General features: G+C 44.5%; 1 pseudogene across 1 annotated transcript; it reads left to right on the forward strand.

Moving 5' to 3' along the window:
- Nucleotides 1-461: 461 nt before the first annotated feature.
- On the forward strand, nucleotides 462-3,815 carry LOC147632318 (pentatricopeptide repeat-containing protein At3g09040, mitochondrial-like; annotated as a pseudogene). The gene has a single exon (XR_015267187.1). The product of XR_015267187.1 is annotated as a pentatricopeptide repeat-containing protein At3g09040, mitochondrial-like (transcript).
- The last annotated feature ends 4,368 nt before the right edge of the window (nucleotides 3,816-8,183 follow it).

The raw sequence follows: 8,183 nt of genomic DNA on the forward strand, positions 1-8,183 counted from the left end.
GGAGAAAAGACATTCCCCCCTTTTTTAGCTCTTACCTCTTGCATATTAATGTGGTCATATGTTTGGATGTGTGTGAGAGAGAAGCCATAATGTTAATGGCCGAGATTTTTTTTTGCGCGCTTTTTGCCAACCCGAGATTACTATGGTCCCAAGATTACTTATTGGTAGCTCATCAAATTTATACACATATCAAGAGGGGAGATATGGACAATTAATGCATATCTTTTCAAATTTGAAAAATATACATGACAACTTAAATTTCATTTAATTTCTATTAAGATTCTCGGTTGAGCCTTGAGCCGAGATATCAACCGTCAAGATCTACGGCCCTCATCTCAAAATGCAACCCCCAAACCTTCTCCACCATGGATCCCTTGTGGAGAGGCGGTGCCATATATAGGTGAGGCCGTCAAGATCTACGGCCCTCATCTCAAAATGCAACCCCCAAACCTTCTCCACCATGGATCCCTTGTGGAGAGGCGGTGCCATATATAGGTGAGGGTGGGCACTGGGCAACCAGAGGGGCTTCGGTTTGAAAAATGGTGTTTTATGTGTTGAAAGCCTGCTTTGGATGACCTTCGATGCCTTTAAATTTCAGCCCGGTGAATCAGAATTGGGTGTTGCAGTAGCGCTGTCAATCAGAATCGGGTGTTGCAGAAGCAACTACGGCCAGAGCTCTCTGCCCTCTTACACAAGCGCAGCCAGATAACCATGTAGCAGACCTATGGAAGGAGAACCTCAGGGGTCCCATCCGACAGAGCAAAGTAAGTGGTGTCATGCCCATATCGTTATCCCCGCACAGAGATGAAGCTGATTACACTAGATTTGGAGCTGACGAGTGAGTCGTTTTGTGTGTGTGTGTGTGCGCGCGCGCGCGCGTGTGAGAGAGAATTAACAGACGAACCCAAGGGCCCCGGATTTCAAGCGTAAAGTTACCAAAGAGTCACTATGGATAGACCGCCGGTACAATCCATGTAGGGTACTTGAGAAAACAGAAGAGTCTTCTGCAGGAATGCCCAAAGCACGAGAGGAAGAAGTGAACATTGGTGGTGTTCTGGAGTCGCTTAATTCAGTAGAGGAGGATCTCCCTTCTTGGGAACAAGGGACGCCTTCGGTTGAGAGCATTGCATGCCTCTTGCACAAGTGCACAACGGAGAGAAACCTGGCAGATGCGCTGCGCTTGCATGCCTACATGCGCAAAAGTGGGCTAGAATCTCACAGTTCACTTGGGAACTCCCTCGTCTCAATGCTGGTGGAAGTTGGAAGAATGCACGATGCTCAGCAGGTTTTTGACAGGTTGGTCATTCGGAATGACTGTTCCTGGAATTCTCTCATCACAGGATACGTGAAACGTGGGGAGTCACGGCGTGCTCTCATCCTGTACAAAACAATGCAAGAGGATGATACTGTACATCCTAGTGGTTATGCTTTTGTGGCCTTACTGAAGACTTGTGCTCAGCTCAAAGACCTGGAAACAGGCCATGAGATTCATGCTGAGATTTCTAGAAAGGGTTTGTTGGAAACAAATATTTTCATTGGCAGCACCTTGGTCCATATGTATGCTAAATGTGACTTGCTTGGAAAAGCCCAAGAAGTGTTTGACTAGCTTCCAGTTAGAAACATAGTCTCGTGGAATGCACTTATAGCAGGATATGCCGAACATGGGCATGGTGAAGAAGCGCTGAATTGTTTTGAAAAGATGCAACTAGAGTGTCACCTTTGTTTGCAGCTTGAAAGCTTGTGGCAGCATAGGAGCCATAGACAAAGGCCAAGAAATACATGTTATGATTGCCAGGAAGGGGTTGGAAAGGAATCTTTTTGTTGGCAACACGTTGGTTGATATGTATGCTAAGTGTGGCTTGCTTGCAAAAGCACAGGATGTGTTTGATAAGCTTCCAGCTCGAGACACAGTCTCGTGGAGTGCACTAATAGCTGGATATGCTGAACATGGGCATGGTGAGGAAGCACTGAATTGTTTTAAACAGATGCAACTGGAGGGTCTCTTTCCAGATGTTGTCACCTTTGTGTGCAGCTCGAAAGCTTGTGGCAGCATAGGAGCCACAGACAAGGGCCGAGAAATTCATGCAGAGATTTCCAGAAAAGGTTTGGAAACAAACAGTTTTATTGGCAGTGCATTGGTCCATATGTATGCTAAATGTGGCTTGCTTGGAAAGGCTCAGGAAGTGTTTGACAAGCTTCCAGCTCGAAACAGAGTCTCCTGGAATGCACTAATCTCAGGATATGCAGAACTCGGCCGTGGTGAGGAAGCGTTGAACTGTTTTGCACAGATGCAACTAGAGGGTATCTCTCCAGATGCTGTCACCTTTGCTTGCAGCTTGAAAGCTTGTGGCAGCATAGGAGCCATCGAAAAGGGCCGAGAATTACACGCTGAGATTTCCAGAACAGGATTGGAAACAAACATTTTTATTGGCAGCACCTTGGTCCATATGTATGCCAAGTGTGGCTTGCTTGCAAAAGCACAGGAAGTGTTTGACAAGCTTCTGGTTCAAAACACGGTCTCATGGAATGCTCTAATTGCAGGATATGCCGAACATGCGTGTGGTGAAGAAGCACTGAACTGCTTTGAACTGATGCAACTGCAGGGCGTGTCTCCAGATGCTGTCACCCTTGTTCGCAGCTTGAAAGCTTGTAGCAACTTAGGAGTCAGAGACAAGGGCCAAAAAGTACATGCTGAGATCTCCCGAAAGGGGCTGGAAAGAGATGTTATTGTTGGAAGCACCTTGGTTGATATGTATGCTAAATGTGGATTGCTTGCAAAAGCACAGGAAGTGTTTGACAAGCTTCCAGTTAGAAACATAGTCTCATGGAATGCACTAATTGCAGGATATGCCCAGCGAGGAGAAAGTGAGATGTGTTCCATATCTTTGACAGAATGATTGGGGAAGGTGAAAAGCCAAATCTTGCCACATTCCTTAGTGTTCTTAATGCATGCAGCCATGCAGGTCGAGTGGATCAGGGCCAGACATACTTTGAGTCCATGAGCAAAGACTATGGGATCATCCCACCTCTTGAGCACCACACTTGCATGGTTGATCTCCTTGGTCGTGCAGGGCAGTTAGGTAAGGCAGTAGGGTTGATAAAGAAGATGCCGTTCCATCCTGATCTTGTGGTGTGGCATACTATGTTAGGTGCTTGTCAGAAGTGGGGCAATGTGGAGATAGGAAGACAGGCCTTTGAACATGCAGTGCAATTGGATGAAAAGGATCCTGCAGCTTACATCTGTATGTGCAACATCTATGCAAACGCTGGCATGCAGGAGGATGCGAATAAGGTTGAGGCAATGAGAGTAAGAAAACATGCATGGACGAAGCCCAGACACAGCTGGTGGTCTGATATCAGGTAATCTGTGCATTCTTTTTTGGTTAAGGATAAAAGGCATTCTCAAAGCAAACAGATTATGTGAGCCAGAAGTTTTTTTTTGCAAAAATGAGGGAGGAAGGCTGTGCCACAGCTTAGCAATGGGTGTCACAGGATATTTCCGATGATGCAAAGAGAGGTGTGTTATGTGGGCACAGTGAGAAGTTGGCTATTGTCTTTGCAGTTATCGATACACTCAAGGACATGTTGTCGAAGATCTCTCCACATTTTTATCAAAGATAGAGCAGGGAAAGTACTTGTCAAAGATGCAAACCGCCTTCGTGTTTTTGAGCAAGGTAAGTGTGCTTGTGGGGACTATTGCTGACAGAGTGCAGTTGAAGTAGCCATTGTCCCTGTTTCTTGAAATGTTGATGCCAGATCGATTGAGAGGCATAGTAAATGTGCTCAGATGAGGAGAATGAAAGCGAGTTGGACCTTGTGTGTTTCATTGAATTGCCTGGATCCTTAAGGTGGTGAATCTGTTTTGCGTAAAGCAAGCCGGTGGCTTGTGTGTGTGTGTGTGTGTGTGAGTCTCTGAAGATGATATGCATACATGCATACATTAGGAAGCTCTGAACCATTTTGAACAGTTGCAATTCCAGCCTCAAGGCCGAATGCTGCCATGTTTGTTTGCAGCCTGAATTCTTGAGGTGATGCGTGTTGTTCGAAATGTAGCCTTGTGGGCTGTGCTTATCATAGGATATGCCAAACACAGCATAGTAAGGAAGCAGTGAACTATTCTGAACAGATGCAATCTGAGGCCATCTTTCCAAACGCTGCCAGGTTTGTTTGCAGGTCCGAGTTCAGAGGCAGCATAGGAGTAACAAATAAACATGCTATGATTTCCCGAGAAGGGTTTGAAAAGAGATTTGCTGTTGGCAACAGCCTGGTTGACATGTATGCTAAATGTGGCTTAATTGCAAACGTATATGAGGTGTCTGATAGACTCCTAGTTGGAGACAGTCTTGCAGAATGCACCAATGACACAATACACCAAACACAGGCATGGTGAGGTACGACCGACCTGTTTTGAGAAGATGCAACTCAAGTTGTTTGCAGCTTGAAAACTTGTGTGGTGGCAATCGGAGCCGCAGACAAGGGAGTAGTAATACAGCTATTGGAAAGGAATCTTGTTGTGTTGGCAACATCTTGGTGGTGGAATGCCCCAGGGTTGGTGCTGATGTAGAGCTCGGTATAGGCAGTTTGTCCAATGCGAACTGAAGTGTTCGATGGTGTGCCATGAGTGGACACGAAGAGAAGAAAGCTTGGTGGCGGGTAGAAGCACAGCCAGCTCTCCCTCAACCTCCAGGAGATGGTTGGCAGAGAGATGGGTGCATGCGAGCGGCGCATCATAGTGTTGGGAGCTAGCATTGATGGCAGCAAGGAGCACAGCAGCGAGCCAGTTTGAGCACGGATAAGGGGCGGAAGGAGCACAACAGAGATGGGGGAGGGTTCGGCTCGCTCGTAGAGAGGATTAGAGCCTTGCGTCTCAGCGCAACAGAGATGGGGGAGGGTTCTTGGCTCGCTCGTAGAGAGGATTAGAGCCTTGCGTCTCAGCGCCTCGATACCTATATAAAGGTGTAATTTGCTTGTGTATTGCGCTGTTGCTACGTACGTACGTGGAAACATCAATTTCTTAACTCTCCAGGCATGGATATATATATATATATTATCCCACTAGCAGGCATGATGGATATATCCCCAAAAGTCAAGAGCCATCTCCAGTCCTGGGTTCCGATACTCTGTGGTGTCTTTGACTTTAATTTGCAAATTGGCCTGCTGGCTTGGATTTGTGGGGTTGTCTTTTGAACTTTAATTTTTGCAAATTGGCCTGGCTTGGATGTCTTTTGAACTTTAATTTTCAAATTGGCCAGGCTTGGATTTGTGGTGTTACCTACGTGGATTTGTGGAGTGTCTTTTAAACTTTAATTTGCAAATTGGTCAGTGGTGTCTTTTGACTTTAATTTGCAAATTGGCCAGGCTTGGATTTTGGGGTGTCTTTTGAAACTTTAATTTGCAAATTGGGCAAGCTTGGATTTGTGGTGTTTTACCTACGTGGAATTGTGGAGTGTTTTTTGAACTTTAATTTGCAAATTGGCCAGCAGGCTTGGATTTGTGGCGTTACGTGGATAAAGGTGCATATATAAAGGTGTATTTGCTTGTCTATTGCGGTGTTATCTATGTGGAACTTCAATTTGTATATGCTTGTGTATTGTGGTGTTACATACATGCCAGGCTTGGATTTGTGGTGTTACGTACGTGGATAAAGGTGTATTGTATTTGCTTGTGTATTGCGGTGTTACCTATGTAGAACTTTAATTTGTATTTGCTTGTGTATTGCGATGTTACGCACATGGAACTTCAATTGCTAAACTGTCCAGGCATGGATGTATCCCCAAAAGTCAAGAGGCACCTGCAAGGTTTGATACTCAATGGTGTCTTTTGAACTTTAATTTGCAAATTGGCCAGGCTTGCATTTGTGGTGTTACCTACGTGGATGAAGGTGTATATACAAAGGTGTATTTGCTTGTGTATTGTGGTGCTACCTACGTGAAACTTCAATTTCTAAACTGTCCAGGCAAGGATATATCCCCAAAAGTCAAGATGCACCTCTAGGGTTCGATACTTAGTAGTGTCTTCTGAACTTTAATTTGCAAATTGGCTAGGCTTGGATTTGTGGTGACTTGGTGGTGTCTTTTGAACTTTGATTTGCAAATTGGCTAGGCTTGGATTTGTGGTGTTACCTACGTGCATAAAGGTGTATTTGCTTGTGTATTGCGGTGTTACCCCTAGCATGTCCGATGGTATTGCGCCAGCAGCCGCCTGAGAGGTGGATTGGAAGGTTTAATGAATGGACAAAGGTGGTTGATGTTGGGTTGAATGGGATGACCTTTATTTTGTTGCATGTGCTTCTTGTGGATTACATCCTAAACCTCCCCTATTATCTTGGGATTGAATCATATCAAAAATTCTTTCTGCATCAACATGTACTGCTCGGTAATTTAAAGAATGAAAGAATAGTTTAGTAGATATTTGTATTTGTGGGTTGGAGTCCAGCTACTCCTGCAGAGCCTCTCTGTCTTCATCATAGATATCTGGTTCTTCTTCGTCTTGTCTTGTAGCTGCTACGCATCATCATTTATGATCCATTGCTGGGGCTGAAGATCCTAGGGCCTAAGATGTGGACCTCTCCTCTTTGATAGGCATGTCCCAATCTTTATCTTTATGCATATGCCTGAGCAAGTGCCTTGTTTGTTTTCTTGAATTCTTCTTCCAGTTCTAGCAGGGCAGTTTGTCTAGATGTGTTTTCATCTTGTTGCACATACATCTGCTTCTCCAAGATGACGATTTGTTCTTTTAACTGAGCCGGTGTCATCTGGTCGTCAATCATATGCATACTACCAACTGTGACTTTCTTTGTGTTCTCTGGCTATTGTATCGGATATTTACCCTTGGCCAGCACCAGCTTTGTTTTCTATTGTTCATGTTCTAGTTGTTTTTTGAGTGTTTCGATCTGCTTTTGTTGGTCCACAAGCAGCTGACCTATGGAGCTTTCTTCTGTGGCATCTTTGTCTGACACTTGTTTCAAGAGCAGCTCCAACCAGATGTCCAGTTCTTTTTTTCCCCTCGAGCTACTTTGTCAGTCTATGTATTCTACTCTGGATCTCTTTCACATGCTTATTCAACTGTGTGTTTCCTCTAGAGGTGGTGGCTATAGTGGTGGTTACTGTAGCTAAGGTTGCTTGTGCTATCCAGAGGATGACCATCTGGTTCCACCTCTAGCTCCATCTTTGTCTTGTGGTGGAATTGGTGGTGTCATTCCGTGTACCCCCTCATTCCGGTGTAAAGCACTCTACACACCTCGAGATTGGATATCTTGGATAATTCTCCTTGGGTCTTCTATTATGGACCCGCGTGCTGTCGTGATATTATTGTTTGCAACTTCCACTTACTAAAAAAACTCATTGGTCTCTCCCTTTGGGTGCAACACCAATCAAGCTCTTGCCCACATTAATCCCTTGTAACCTAACATATTAGTATAAATTACCCAGTGGACTATATGTGTTGAAATATACAAGTGAATAGGGTGTGTGCGGGAACAAGCCCTTGGCAAGAGGCTGTAAAAGAGAATGTGTAAATGTGAGAGAACCTGTGAAAAGGTGAGAAGAATCTACTGGGAGAGAATAAAGGGTAGCATGAGAAGATTTAGGAAGTGTGGAGATATTCTGGGAGAGGTGGAGAGAATCAAGCAAAAGAGGTGGAGAGAATTACGCAAAAGAGGTGGAGTGAATCAAGGAGAAATCAGTGGGATTAGATGCTTGGATGTAAACTCTATAAATTGAGGCATTGGCCTAATGAGAATTTGCTGGTTTTTGATTATCCATGCCTACATTAAGCTATTAGTTAATTACTCACTAATTATCTAATCACTTTGTTAATGATGTTGATTCTAACATTTAATCCACCATAGCTCATCACATTGCTGTAATTTTAACATGGTATCAGAGCCAAGCCTAGAATCCATCAAGTTTATGAGCCCATTATCTAGTTAATTAGGATTAGTAGATAATTAGAAAATAATCAAATTTTTAGTTATTTTCAAGAAGCTTTCTGTACCCCCAGCCAGTGGAGGAGCTCCCTCTCCTTGTAGACTCAACGTTAGGCCCATTGCTTCTAGCCACATACAGCTATGATCCCCACGCACCAGCCCATGTGCTCAAATCATCAAACCGCCGCCGCCGGCTGCTGTGCTGAAATTCGCGATTTATCAAGCACCTGTTTCTAGGAGAAAAACTGAGATCTTC

The sequence above is a fragment of the Cibotium barometz genome, chromosome 13, assembly GCF_041138505.1.
Source record: "Cibotium barometz isolate CiBa-2024 chromosome 13, ASM4113850v1, whole genome shotgun sequence".
Classification (NCBI taxonomy): domain Eukaryota; kingdom Viridiplantae; phylum Streptophyta; class Polypodiopsida; order Cyatheales; family Cibotiaceae; genus Cibotium; species Cibotium barometz.